A 14,512-nucleotide genomic window follows, 5' to 3' on the forward strand; every position below is an offset into this window, starting at 1 on the left:
AAAGAAAAGGAACTGTGCGAGTTGAAGCATTCTGGGGCTTGAACACAAGTTAGAAAATAAGTAGAATTAAGGTTCTGAAGAAATGTCCCTTTGATAAAGGGCACAGCTACGGGAAAGACTTGGAGCAGTAATGAGAATATTATGTTCCAACGCGGCCAATACAATATAATACAACAACGTGTTCCAATACAGCTGGGCTGCAGAGTAGTATGAAAGAACAGCAGAAAAGCTGGCTGACACCAGAATCAGAAATGTGTCGTTCAACAGGAACCATGAGAACCTTGTTATTAACACGTGAGACAGGGAGTGGAATGGGAAAAAAACACTGTCTAGGATTCATAAGGACACGTAGCCTCTGCCACTAACCAGTCATGGGTCCTTGGGCAAAATCACTTGGCTCTGAGTCTGTCTTCATCCTTAGTTTAAAAAAAAAAAAAAAAAAAAAAAAAAGGTTGAATCACCTCTTCCCATTTAAATACCCTAAGGTTCTGTGTGGGAATCCCTTCCACATCAATCCCAATAGGGAGGAATCCAGTCTCCGGATGAGTCCATCAATGGCAGGAGGCTCACGGTTCTCTGAGGCAGCCAACTCAACAGAAGAGGCACTGGGCAGTTAAACTGACAGCATGCTTTTGTTCATAATAAGACGAAATCTGCCTTTCCATAATCCACCCTGTTTAAAGTTTAAAACTCTAGAGCAGCTCTGCCCCATAGATCTTTCTGCAATGATAAAATATTCTCTACCTGCACTGCTCAATTTAGTAGCCATGGGGCACTTGAAATGTGGCCACTATCACTGGAGAACTGAATTTATTTTATTTATTTTTATTTTATTTTAGTTTACTTTTTACTTTACTTTACTTTTATTTTATTTTATATAGCCACATGTGGCCAGTGGCTACAGTACTGGATCGCCCGGCTCTAAGGCAACCCAGAATAAACTTACTCCTTCCACATGCCAACTCCTCAAATATGTGTGATAGTTCATTATTGGCCTGTCTCCCGAGCTTTTCTTTTTCCAGCTAATTAGGCTGAGGTGCTCTCACCTTTGTTCGCATGGCATCTCTTGTAGCCCCCAAGTTCTTACTGACACATTCTAATTCACTCACACTCAGCTAAGGTATACAGATGGTTTCCAGAAACCATGAAACACCCCTGAATTTACATATAAATCTCTTATGTATACATGTGCATTCTTGATGAGACAGCTTCCGTGCTGCCGTCAGATTCTTCAAGGAATCTCTAACCCCCAGATGGGGGCTGGAGTAAGAGAGGAAGATACAAGAAAACAGGACACAGTGATACTATTAAAGTTAGCTCTGACACGTCACAAAACTATTAAGAGACTAAGATAAAAGCCGACCTTAGGATCCCCGAGCGCCTAGTCCTATTTCTATTTCAATACCACCTAGGAATTTTCACACAAAAGCTGCTTCAATTTCTTCCTAAAACACAGCCCATCATTCTTCTTCCATAAACATGGTAACACGCAATTTTTATAAATGCATGTGTCATGTAAAACTATGTTATCTTCAAGAGAACTATGGTTAAAAGCACTTTTTTTTGTAAAAGCATTCTTTAACACCACACACACACACACACAGACACACACACATACTATCTAGCTTATTCAGAGTCTTGTAATACTTTCTAAATTTTCTGACTGACACGACAACTTTTTAAAAAAGGAAAATGCACTTGAAAAACCTTCTTGCAGTCTGTTAAAGACATCTGTAATTCCCCTGCTTCAGATCCTGCTGCCTCCATATAGTAAGGTGTATTTTGAAATGATTTTTGAATTCTGAATGAATTCACCTTACTAAATCAAAGGACCTATGGTCTGTCAAAGTAATCTGACCTCTATTGGCCTAAATCAAAACATCACAGCTATGCCAGTGTTTATCCTATCTTTAAAGAACTCCAGGAAAGATATACTGTTACCTTAAATAGCAATTCCATTCCAATGCCATAAAAGATGAAATGTAATATGACACTGAAATAATTGTGTAGGTAGATATTGCTTCTTACCAAAGATATATATCAAATAAAAGTACATCATCTACTTGAACAGTTGTGGCTTCACTTTACTAGCATTCCAATTTAATCCAGGCATTACAATTATATAAGAAGACCCTTTGGCATACTGAATATTTAAGTCTGGGCTTTGAGGGCATTCCTTCTTTTTCCTTTCTTTTCATTTCTTTTTCTCTCTTTTTAAGATATTAAGCAAGCGATTGTAGTGGCTACAATATAAAAATTCTAAATGAACAAACAAAAAAGGATACCCCACCCTGACATTATCTCTAAGTTACTTTTTAATAACAATTGGCTAGAAGACAGAGCAGGAAAGATTTAAATCTATCTCCTTGCAATTAGATCTTGCTACACAAACTCGAGAACATTTGTTTTTGTCTTTCCAGTCCTAAAGAAAGACATCACCATGAGACATGAACAGAAGTCCCCGTGAACCATGTTGAGTGGCAGAACCTGGAGTCTCGAGTAGGCTCTTAAGAACTCTGCTGTGACCGCCTTAGAATCCCCCACTCAGATGTCTATTTGACTATTAAAGACCAAACACAGAACCCGGCCCCTTCTCACCACCTACAACACTGCTTCCCTGGGCCACAGACAGCCCCATGACTCCCCAGTCAGATCACTAGAATTCCCACTAGTTCATCTCCCTATCCCACCCACCCTTGACCTCTCTTATTCTCCACCCAGCAGCCAGAGAGATACTTCTAAAACTTAAGTCAGATCATGTTATTCTTCAACATATCCCAAATGCTTTGCGTAACAGCACTCAAAAGCTAAAATTCTTACTATGCTCTACAAAGCTGCCTAATTCCTTCAGGTCTTTACTCAAATGTCACCTTCTCCATGATGTGACCCATTTAAATCTCAACCCCTACTCCCAATACACATGCATTTCTACCTCCTCGTCTGCAGTATTCTTTTTCCTTAATACTTACAAAACTATCTAACGTATCATGGACTTTACTTATTCATTCTTATTTGTTGACTTATTTATCTAGATCTTCCTCATATAAAATGTAAGCTTCATGAAAGCAGGGATTTGAACATCTAGAACCCTGCCTAGCGTTCAGTAAGTAATTAGTGCTTAAATTTAATGAACAGGTTCATACATAGGGAGTGAAAAGATTAAGTAAAAATGATCATAATTTCAAAACTGTCTAAATTCAAACCCTCATTTAAATTGGTGTTATTCTCTGGAATTTTTTTAAAAATAGAAATACAGTTTTTGTTATAAGGTAGTCAAAGTGCTCATTATAAAAAATAAAAATGAGGTCTTAGCGGGGGTGTCTGGCACATGGTAAGCACTCAACAAATGCTTGCTCTTATTGATTTTTATTACACACTTTCCTTAGGATAAATTCTTGGAAGTACAATTACTGGTCATAAAAAGAGGCATGTATATTAAGTGCCTAATAAAACTTAATCATCAGGCCCCCTCATTTGCTAGAGCCTCTTCCAAGACATGAGAAGGGTCATCAAAATATGTTCACATGGCCATATGTTTTTGTAAAATTTGTAAAAATAAGATAGTTTAACTGCATCTATTATGACTGCTGTTGCCTTCCACTCCAGTTTCCCTTTCACCAAGTCGCCTCTTATATTGAGTGGCTATCTAGTAGCCATGGGCATTTTCAGAATCCAATAAGGGCAAACTGAGTTGGGAACTGTATTTTAGTTTAGTGGCTTTTATAATACGGACTTTGAGGTCACTTCCAAAGATAGTTAGTGATAGCTATTCCAAATGAAAAATGGCCAGGAATATTCCTACTGCCCATCATTCCACCTCACTTTCCAGGGCCAAAGGTCACACATCACAATGAGAATGCCTCTTGCCAAGCCTAGAATTAGAAGTATGTGGGTAACAGAGGAGAAACAAGATTTGAAATGTATAGAGCCAGGAGCTATTCGGTAGAAAATTCTTCCAATCATCAGGCATCTAAAATCATACGCAAAGTACTGAATTCCATTTTCAGTGCCTAGACTAAATGGAAGTAATTTCCTGTCGAGAATGTACTCAGTAATGGAGTATATTCAATTATAAATACAACAAACCTATAGCAGTACTACAAACAGCAAGTATGTGTGCATGTGAACTTTCACATTCTATGCATCCTAACTATTAATAAAAAGAAATTTCCATCTACCATGCTAGAAGACTTAATTATCTTTCCTGTGCCTTTGTAGAAAATACAAAACCACTGTCATCTGCAAAGACAATCAAAGAGTAACCAACATAATACAGAAATAAATTATTATAGAGGAATGTCAGGAAGCTCATTACTAAAAATGTTAATAAACATAACATGTAAATTCCATTCAAGGGTGAAACACAAAGACCAGTTAGGAAGCTATTTCAATGGTCCAGGAGAGACAAGATGGAGGTTTAGACCAGGGCACCAGCATTAGAGGTGGTGAGAAGTTGCAAATACCTTTTGGTCTTTAGTAGTCAACAGACATACATGGTGATGAATTCTGAGGCTGTCAGAACAAAGCTATCGTAAGCCAAGCCTTAGAGTCAGACTGACTCAAGTTTGCCAGTTAGAGATGGATTTTGTGACATTTGTGGTATTTACCAACTTCATAAAAATTTGTTATGATTTTTTTCTCATTAAAACTAAATATTTACTTTCATACCCAATTCTGTATGCATAACTTTAGAATCCTTTTTTTTTAAAAAGAACCCTCCCTTCCCCCTCGCCCAATGTATAAGCCTCAGGCTCCACAAACCCTCTATCTGTCCCTGGTCACAGAGTATGTACATTGTAAATATTGATACAAACTGATTAATTTCCCACTGGAAAGATTATACCAATTGACAGTCTTGGTTTCCTTAAAATTTCGTTAATATTAGCTATCATCATTCTTTATAAATTTGGCCAATCTGATAGATGAAATTTTGAGATTCTTTGATTACTAGGGATGCTGAACTTACTTCTATATATGTATTGCCCATTTGTAAATCTTTCCTTATAGGTTACCTGGCCTAGTCCTTTGCCATTTTTCTATTAGAAAGTTGGTCTTTGTCACCTAACTGGCAAACAAATAAACTGTAAGTGTCAAATATTGTAGTAACAATATTTATATTGTTATGTATGTTATAAATGGTATGTATTTATACCATTTATCTTGCACATATATTTCATTTAAACATTTTAGCTCTAAATGCCTTGTTTCTCCAACTAGAGAATATGTTAACAGGCAGGAGACATTCTTAATGGGCAGACTTATACTGTATTATGTATCATATTTTCTATTTTACATCCCTCATCTAGCATTGATCAAAGTATTTTGAATGAGCAATATTTAAAACAAAATCTGGGACTTCCCTGGTGGCGCAGTGGTTAAGAATCCGCCTGCCAATGCAGGGGACACGGGTTCGAGCCCTGGTCCGGGAAGATCCCACATGCCGCGGAGCAGCTAAGCCCGCGAGCCACAACTACTGAGCCTGCGTGCTGCTACTACTGAAGCCCGTGTGCCTAGAGCCCATGCTCCACAACATGAGAAGACACCACAACGAGAAGCCCAAGTAGCCCATGCCCGCCACAACTAGAGAAAGCCCGCGTGCAGCAACAAAGACTCAACTCAGCCAAAAAAATAATAATAATAAATAATAATAAAGCTATTTTTAAAAAAATCTAAACTCCTTCCACGACCACCACCACCACTTCTTCCTCAGTTCAAACAGCGCAGTCCATTCAAAACCAACAGGAGTTAAACACAAACGCCTCACTGGATGTGTCACATGTCTGACCAAAAAAATATTTCATTTTCTTACTTTTAAACAAACATCTGAAGATTTGTGTCTTCATTATTTCCACTTACCCTCACTCTTCTTCAACTCTTCTATACCTCCTCCATATTCTTAGTTTTTCCCTTTTGTCCTATCCTTAGATTTTTAAAACTCACATACACACATACATACATCCAAGTTTATGAACCTCAGAGCTAATGAGAAATTTGAGAGACAAATTCTATGTTCTGAACTGAATATAAATTGTAGCTAATTCTGACTCCCACTGAATATAAATTGTAGCTAATTTTAAACACACTTATATGATTGAAAATACAATTTGAGAAACAGGAGCAGGTTGCTAATTACCAGGAATATCAATGGGCAGCTCCCAGAGAAAGATTCCTCAATTTTGGTGCAATTATGGAAAACAATATATATATAAACATTAGCACTCCCAAATCTTCCATGTTTAAGATTGGGGCAAATTTTCATCAAGATATATCAGCCAGCCCACAAAATTTAAATTTTTTCAGGATAAAATTATCTTAAGAGTTCTGAATGTCCATTAAGTTCTATAACATATCTTTCTAACTTTTTAAAATGTAAAATAAATGTAGCAGAAAAGAACACAAGTGATTAAGTATATAGCTTGATGAATTTTCACAAGATGAATCCTTCAAGCCATCAACCCCCAGGTTATGAAACAGAGCACTACCGGAAGCTGAGAAGCCCTCACTGTATTCGCTCCAAGTCACTACATCTCCCCAAAACACACCTCTATTCTGACTTTTAACACCATTAGTTTTGCCTATGTTTGAGCATAGTAGGAAGCGTCCAATAAATACTTTTTTGCACCTGGCTTCTTTTTCTCATAATTATGTTGTTGCATGTAACAATAATAGCCCAAACACTCTAGTTTTGTAACGCATCATGAAAGAATGCATTCTTCAGTTACTAGAGTTAGTTACAGAGTTGGGGCTCTTCTTTTAATAAAGTCTTCCATTTTACACTTTAACTCCAAATCCAGAAACTACCTCAACAGGAGTTAATAAACAGATTCAACCCAAGAGGTGGGTGGTGTAAGGATGATTTTTTGATCGGGTAAAGTACATATCCACACATACAAGAAAGGAACTTCCTTTTATTACACTGAAAAAAAGAAGTAATGACAAAGTACTGTACTCTAAAATTTTTGAAAGTTTGATTTAAAAGCACTTCTATAGAAATAAACTGTTTTCATTGTAGATCAAGTCGATGCATGTATATGAAAATCATGTAATTTTGATTTACCTATTCTTTTTTTTTTTTCTTTTCTTATTAGGCATCAATTTTATACACATCAGTGTATACATGTCAATCCCAATCGCCTAATTCAGCACAAAACCATCCCCACCCCACCGCAGTTTTCCCCCCTTGGTGTCCATATGTCCGTTCTCTACATCTGTGTCTCAACTTCTGCCCTGCAAACCAGCTCATCTGTACCATTTTTCTAGGTTCCACATACATGCGTTAATATACGATATTTGTTTTTCTCTTTCTGACTTACTTCACTCTGTATGACAGTCTCTAGATCCATCCACGTCTCAACAAATGACTCAATTTCGTTCCTTTTTATGGCTGAGTAATATTCCATTGTATATATGTACCACAACTTCTTTATCCATTCGTCTGTTGATGGGCATTTAGGTTGCTTCCATGACCTGGCTATTGTAAATAGTGCTGCAATGAACATTCGGGTGCATGTGTCTTTTTGAATTACGGTTTTCTCTGGGTATATGCCCAGTAGTGGGATTGCTGGGTCATATGGTAATTCTATTTTTAGTTTTTTAAGGAACCTCCATATTGTTCTCCATAGTGGCTGTATCAATTTACATTCCCACCAACAGTGCAAGAGGGTTCCCTTTTCTCCACACCCTCTCCAGCATTTGTTGTTTGTAGATTTTCTGATGATGCCCATTCTAACTGGTGTGAGGTGATACCTCACTGTAGTTTTGATTTGCATTTCTCTAATAATTAGTGATGTTGAGCATCTTTTCATGTGCTTCGTGGCCGTCTGTATGTCTTCTTTGGAGAAATGTCTGTTTAGGTCTTCTGCCCATTTTTGGATTGGGGTGTTTGTTTCTTTAATATTGAGCTGAATGAGCTGTTTATATATTTTGGAGATTAATCCTTTGTCCGTTGATTCATTTGCAAATATTTTCTCCCATTCTGAGGGTTGTCTTTTCGACTTGTTTATGGTTTCCTTTGCTGTGCAAAAGCTTTGAAGTTTCATTAGGTTCCATTTGTTTATTTTTGTTTTTATTTCCATTACTCTAGGAGGTGGATCAAAAAAGATCTTGCTGTGATTTATGTCAAAGAGTGTTCTTCCTATGTTTTCCTCTAAGAGTTTTATAGTGTCCAGTCTTACATTTAGGTCTCGAATCCATTTTGAGTTTATTTTTGTGTATGGTGTTAGGGAGTATTCTAATTTCATTCTTTTACATGTAGCTGTCCAGTTTTCCCAGCACCACTTATTGAAGAGACTGTCTTTTCTCCATTGTATATCTTTGCCTCCTTTGTCATAGATTAGTTGACTATAGGTGCGTGGGTTTATCTCTGGGCTTTCTATCTTGTTCCATTGATCTATGTTTCTGTTTTTGTGCCAGTACCATATTGTCTTGATTACTGTAGCTTTCTAGTATAGTCTGAAGTCAGGGAGTCTGATTCCTCCAGCTCCGTTTTTATCCCTCAAGACTGCTTTGGCTATTCGGGGTCTTTTGTGTCTCCATACAAATTTTAAGATGATTTGTTCTAGTTCCGTAAAAAATGCCATTGGTAATTTGATAGGGATTGCATTGAATCTGTAGATTGCTTTGGGTAGTATAGTCATTTTCACAATGTTGATTCTTCCAATCCAAGAACATGGTATATCTCTCCATCTCTTGGTATCATCTTTAATTTCTTTCATCAGTGTCTTATAGTTTTCTGCATACAGGTCTTTTGTCTCCCTAGGTAGGTTTATTCCTAGGTATTTTATTCTTTTTGTTGCAATGGTAAATGGGAGTGTTTCCATAAATTCTCTTTCAGATTTTTCATCATTAGTGTATAGGAATGCAAGAGATTTCTGTGCATTAATTTTGTATCCTGCAACTTTACCATATTCATTAATTAGCTCTAGCAGTTTTCTGGTGGCAGATTTAGGATTCTCTATGTATAATATCATGTCATCCGCAAACAGTGACAGTTTTACTTCTTCTTTTCCAATTTGTATTCCTTTTATTTCTTTTTCTTCTCTGATTGCCATGGCTAGGAATTCCAGAACTATGTTGAATAATAGTGGTGAGAGTGGACATCCTTGTCTCGTTCCTGATCTTAGAGGAAATGCTTTCAGTTTTTCACCATTGAGAATGATGTTTGCTGTGGGTTTGTCATATATGGCCTTTATTATGTTGAGGTAGGTTCCCTCTCTGCCCACTTTCTGGAGAGTTTTTATCATAAATCGGTGTTGAATTTTGTCAAAAGCTTTTTCTGCATCGATTGAGATGATCATATGGTTTTTCTTCTTCAATTTGTTAATATGGTGTATCACATTGATTGATTTGCATATATTGAAGAATCCTTGCATCCCTGGGATAAATCCCACTTGATCGTGGTGTATGATCCTTTTAATGTGTTGTTGGATTCTGTTTGCTAGTATTTTGTTGAGGATGTTTGCATCTATATTCATCAGTGATATTGGTCTGTAATTTTCTTTCTTTGTAGTGTCTTTGTCTGGTTTTGGTATCAGGGTGATGGCGACCTCATAGGATGAGTTTGGGAGTGTTCCTTCCTCTGCAATTTTCTGGAAGAGTTTGAGAAGGATAGGTGTTAGCTCTTCTCTAAATGTTTGATAGAATTCACCTGTGAAGCCATCTGGTCCTGGACTTTTGTTTGTTGGAAGATTTTTAATCACAGTTTCAATTTCATTGCTTGTGATTGGTCTGTTCATATTTTCTGTTTCTTCCTGGTTCAGTCTTGGAAGGTTATACCTTTCTAAGAATTTGTCCATTTCTTCCAGGTCGTCCATTTTATTGGCATAAAGTTGCTTGTAGTAGTCTCTTAGGATGCTTTGTATTTCTGTGGTGTCTGTTGTAACTTCTCCTTTTTCATTTCTGATTTTATTGATTTGAGTCCTCTCCCTCTTTTTCTTGATGAGTCTGGCTAATGGCTTATCAATTTTGTTTATCTTCTCAAAGAACCAGCTGTTAGTTTTATTGATCTTTGCTATTGTTTTCTTTGTTTCTATTTCATTTATTTCTGCTCTGATCTTTATGATTTCTTTCCTTCTGCTAACTTTGGGTTTTGTTTGTTCTTCTTTCTCTAGTTTCTTTAGGTGTAAGGTTAGATTGTTTACTTGAGATCTTTCTTGTTTCTTTAGGTAGGCTAGTATAGCTATAAACTTCCCTCTTAGAACTGCTTTTGCTGCATCCCATAGGTTTTGGGTCGTCGTGTTTTCATTGTCATTTGTCTCTAGGTATTTTTTGATTTCCTCTTTGATTTCTTCAGTGATCTCTTGGTTATTTAGTAACGTATTGTTTAGCCTCCATGTGTTTGTCTTTTTTACGTTTTTTTCCCTGTAATTCATTTCTAATCTCATAGCATTGTGGTCAGAAAAGATGCTTGATATGATTTCAATTTTCTTAAATTTACTGAGGCTTGATTTGTGACCCAAGATGTGATCTATCCTGGAGAATGTTCTGTGCGCACTTGAGAAGAACGTGCAATCTGCTGTTTTTGGATGGAATGTCCTATAAATATCAATGAAATCTATCTGGTCTATTGTGTCATTTAAAGCTTCTGTTTCCTTATTTATTTTCATTTTGGATGATCTGTCCATTGGTGTAAGTGAGGTGTTAAAGTCCCCCACTATTACTGTGTTACTGTCAATTTCCTCTTTTATAGCTGTTAGCAGTTGCCTTATGTATTGAGGTGCTCCTATATTGGGTGCATATATATTTATAATTGTTATATCTTCTTCTTGGATTGATCCCTTGATCATTATGTAGTGTCCTTCTTTGTCTCTTGTTAACCTTCTTTACTTTAAAGTCTATTTTATCTGATATGAGTATAGCTACTCCAGCTTTCTTTTGATTTCCATTTGCATGGAATATCTTTTTCCATCCCCTCACTTTCAGTCTGTATGTGTCCCTAGGTCTAAAGTGGGTCTCTTGTAGACAGCATATATATGGGTCTTGTTTTTGTATCCATTCAGCAAGCCTGTGTCTTTTGGTTGGAGCATTTAATCCATTCACGTTTAAGGTAATTATCGATATGTATGTTCCTATGACCATTTTCTTAATTGTTTTGGGTTTGTTTTTGTAGGTCCTTTTCTTCTCTTGTGTTTCCCACTTAGAGAAGTTCCTTTAGCATTTGTTGTAGAGCTGGTTTGGTGCTGCTGAATTCTCTTAGCTTTTGCTTGTCTGAAAAGCTTTTGATTTCTCCATCAAATCTAAATGAGATCCTTGCCGGGTAGAGTAATCTTGGTTGTAGGTTCTTCCGTTTCAGCACTTTAAGTATATCATGCCACTCCCTTCTGGCTTGTAGAGTTTCTGCTGAGAAATCAGCTGTTAACCTTATGGGAGTTCCCTTGTATGTTATTTGTCATTTTTCCCTTGCTGCTTTCAATAATTTTTCTTTGTCTTTAATTTTTGCCATTGTGATTACTATGTGTCTTGGCGTGTTTCTCCTTGGGTTTATCCTGTATGGGACTCTCCGCGCTTCCTGGACTTGGGTGGCTATTTCCTTTCCCATGTTAGGGAAGTTTTCGACTATAATCTCTTCAAATATTTTCTCTGGCCCTTTCTCTCTCTCTTCTCCTTCTGGGACCCCTATAATGCGAATGTTGTTGCGTTTAATGGTGTCCCAGAGGTCTCCTAGGCTGTCTTCATTTCTTTTCATTCTTTTTTCTTTATTCTGTTCCGCAGCAGTGAATTCCACCATTCTGTCTTCCAGGTCACTTATCCGTTCTTCTGCCTCAGTTATTCTGCTATTGATTCCTTCTAGTGTAGTTTTCATTTCAGTTATTGTATTGGTCATCTCTGTTTGTTTGTTCTTTAATTCTTCTAGTTGTTTGTTAATCATTTCTTGCATCTTCTCAATCTTTGCCTCCATTCTTATTCTGAGGTCCTGGATCATCTTCACTATCATTATTCTGAATTCTTTTTCTGGAAGGTTGCCTATCTCCACTTCATTTAGTTGTTTTTCTGGGGTTTTTTCTTGTTCCTTCATCTGGTATATAGCCCTCTGCCTTTTCATCTTGTCTATCTTTCTGTAACTGTGGGTTTTGGTCCACAGGCTGCAGGATTGTAGTTTTTCTTGCTTCTGCTGTCTGTCCTCTGGTGGTTGAGGCTATCTAAGAGGCTTGATGGGAGGCTCTGTTGGTGGGTAGAGCTCGATTTACCTATTCTTGACTGCATAATTGGAAACTGACCACTCTGTCCCCCCTTCAGTCTCTGTCTTTGGGTAATTATGTCAACATCTCCAAACTGGTCATATTTTTCCCAAGGAGGCAATGCTACCGTATGAGGGATAGTGTCCCCATGCACACTTCAGCATTTTTTTCATGTCTCAGACCAGCTGTTTTCTATTTTTCCCCCAAACATTAAATGCTACTCAGTTAAAGCCAAAAAGAGAAGTATCTGCCTCAAAAGTAAAGATAAAAAGTAAACAAAAACAACTAAAGAAAAAACAAAAACGCTTTTAAAACTACTGCATTTCCACCAGATTGTTCGTTTTTCTCTTGTGCAATGACATTTTCACTTTCTCTTACTTGATCTGACTTCTAACCAAGTTCATTCTTTTTTTTTTTTTTAATTTATTTATTTTTGGCTGCATTGGGTCTTCGTTGCTGCGCGCCGGTTTTTCTCTAGTTGCGGTGAGAGGGGGCTACTCTTCGTTGTGGTGTGCGGGCTTCTCATTGCGGTGGCTTCTCTTGTTGCGGAGCACGGGCTCTAGGGCACGCGGGCTCAGTAGTTGTGGTGCACAGGCTTAGTTGCTCCACAGAATGTGGGATCTTCCCGGACCAGGGCTCAAACCCGTGTCCCCTGCACCGGCAGGCGAATTCTCAACCACTGTGCCACCAGGGAAGCCCCCAAGTTCATTCTTAAATTACAGGCAGCCAAGCCTTTGAAAATTTTATCTGCAGCTTTCAGGATCCACGGGGACAAATGTCAAAGTGGCAGACCATGACACGGCCACAGCTCGAGGCCGTGGAGGCCGGCCAGGCTTGATGCCTTCAGCCGTGCACCTCACCCTCTGTGCTAGGTCAATAGCTTTACACCATCTGGGTCGCTGCCCCAGGATGTATGATTTAGTAAACCGGCTGTGATCCCATGTGTGACTCTTCCCAAGGAATTAAAGAGAAAATACACTGCTCTCCCTAAACAGCAATAAATCTCAAATATTTTGATCCTCATGAGCCCACCTGAGGATTCACACAACATCCCCAAAGCCACAAAGCCTCTCTTCTATTAAAAAGGAAAAGAGCAAAACAAAATAACATCCCGTCACCTTGCAGGTACCACCACCACTAGATAATTCTGGAATTACTTTTGCTTTTCTATGCATTCGTACATTGGGGGAAGGTGGAAACAAACTCAGTGAGTGGACTCAAGAGTGAAAGTGACTTGCTAACCCAGTTTATGTGGCAACAGCCCGTACTAGCCAGCAGTAAAGGTTATTAGCCAGAGCTCTACAGCTCCTGTCTTCGTGAACTCATCAAAACATCTCCCCATGCCTCCTAAGGTTCCAAATCTCAATCTTGAGGACACTGTGTGGGGATTGTGGCTGGATTATATCTCCCCAAAGGATATGTTCCTGTACCTATGAATGCGAATGTGATCTTATTTAAAATGTGACCTGTGAATGTGACCTTATTTGGAAATAGGGTCTTTGCAGATGTAATCAAATTAAGGTGAATTCATTAGGGTCAGCCTTAACCCACTATGACAGGCATCCTTGTAAGAGGAGAAAGCCCTATGAAAACAGAGACACACAGGGGAGATCTCCACGTGATAACGGAGGCAGAGACTGGAGGGAGGCAGAGGTAAGCCAAGGACCACAAAGACCGAAGGCCAACAGCGGAAGCTAGGAAGAGGCAAGAGAGGATTCTACCCAGAATCTCAGAGGGGGATGGCCCTGCTGTCGTCTTGATTTTGGACTTTTAGCGCCCCCGAACTCTGAGGATACATGTATGTTGTTTTAAGCCACCCAGTTTACAGTACATTGTTGTGGCAGCCCGAGGAAACTATGATGAGTGTATTAAGTGGAGCACCAGCAAGGCTCCTATAATACCCCTTCTTCTACAACACAGCAGACGGCCAAATCAGAATGGTCACAATCTACTATCATTCACTAGGTTTGCTCAATTCTCAGTTCTCTCTGATGAGATGAAATACGAAAAACAGTTAATCCATTGGCTTTTTGTTGTTGTTGTTGTTACAAATTTATTTATTTCTGGCTGCATTGGGTCTTCGTTGCTGCGCTCGGGCTTTCTCTAATTGCGGCGAGCGGGGGCTACTCTTCGTTGCGGTGCACGGGTGGCTTCTCTTGTTGCAGAGCACGGGCTCTAGGCAAGCAGGCTTCAGTAGTTGCAGCACGTGGGCTCAGTAGTTGTGGCTCACGGGCTCTAGGTGCACAGGCTTCAGTAGTTGTGGCTCACGGGCTCTAGAGCACAGGCTCAGTAGTTGTGGCACACAGGCTTAGTTGCTCCGCGGCATGTGGGATCTT

The 14,512-nt window shown here is 38.6% G+C and overlaps 1 protein-coding gene and 1 long non-coding RNA gene across 10 annotated transcripts in view; both read right to left on the reverse strand.

The window, feature by feature from the left end:
• Positions 1-14,512, reverse strand: part of GRIP1 (glutamate receptor interacting protein 1) — a 713,644-nt gene that overhangs the window by 611,870 nt on the left and 87,262 nt on the right. The window lies entirely within an intron of this gene.
• Positions 428-12,604, reverse strand: LOC309609088. The gene is made up of 2 exons (XR_014233256.1): positions 12,186-12,604; positions 428-7,057 (listed from the first exon to the last, which is right to left on the reverse strand). It is a non-coding gene; the product is annotated as an uncharacterized lncRNA (long non-coding RNA).

Source organism: Balaenoptera borealis (assembly GCF_965194805.1).
Source record: "Balaenoptera borealis genome assembly, chromosome: 13".
NCBI lineage: Eukaryota > Metazoa > Chordata > Mammalia > Artiodactyla > Balaenopteridae > Balaenoptera > Balaenoptera borealis.